This window comes from Theropithecus gelada, chromosome 13 (assembly GCF_003255815.1).
Source record: "Theropithecus gelada isolate Dixy chromosome 13, Tgel_1.0, whole genome shotgun sequence".
Classification (NCBI taxonomy): Eukaryota; Metazoa; Chordata; class Mammalia; order Primates; family Cercopithecidae; genus Theropithecus; species Theropithecus gelada.
In genome coordinates this window covers 58,310,829-58,311,683 of record NC_037681.1, presented here as the reverse complement: position 1 = coordinate 58,311,683, position 855 = coordinate 58,310,829, and positions in this window count along the sequence as shown.

The following is an 855-nucleotide window of genomic DNA, read 5'->3' as shown; positions in this document are numbered from 1 at the left end:
ATATAATCAAGAAATAATTATAAGTATCCTTGGTGGAGCAACCCCACTGCTCTGCCTATAGAGTAGCCATTCTTTATTCCTTTACTTTCCTAATAAACTTGCTTGCACTATATGGACTTATCTGGAATTCTTTCTTGTGCACAATCCAAGAACCTCTCTTGAGGTCTGGATCCAGACCCCTTTCTAGTAACAAATTCATTCATTCAAGATATGCAGATTCTCTGACCACCAAACCTTTGGATTCTTAGTCTGAGATGGGGCCCAGGAAATTTCAGTTTAAAAGAGTATTCTGAGTTGATGTTGCAAGGACCATCCTTTGGAAAACGTTGCATGTAGCAGTATAGATGATCTTCTGATTTCTAAAGAGCAAATGAGATGAGGCAGCATCATTCTTGAGGAACCACTGTTGAAATCTGTTCTTCATTTACTCATTCATTCATTTTTGGTGTTTTATGCAAAACAAAGTTCAAAAACCATGTTGAAAGCATCCAAATGAAATTGTGGTTTTGGAACTTTATTAGCCATTCTTGCAACTTTTCCTGCCAAAGAGAGGGAGAGCAGTAAGAAAAGAGATTCATTTTAGCATGATAGGAAACTGTCCCTGCTTTTCTCAGACCTCTTTGAGTAAGAGCATTCTTGGCTCTGGGTCCTGTTTGACATCTCTAAGAGCTCACATGTTCTAGCAAGACTTGGTAGCCTGCGTGAGGCCATGATTATGAGCAACTCATACTCTTAAAAACTTGGCCAACAGGTTTATTGTTATAATCCGGATCAATCATTTGTGTCACAATTTTTCTGTACTTGCCAAATTCCTTTTTCCCCAGAAGTTAGTTCTCAGGATGTGTATGTCCAGGG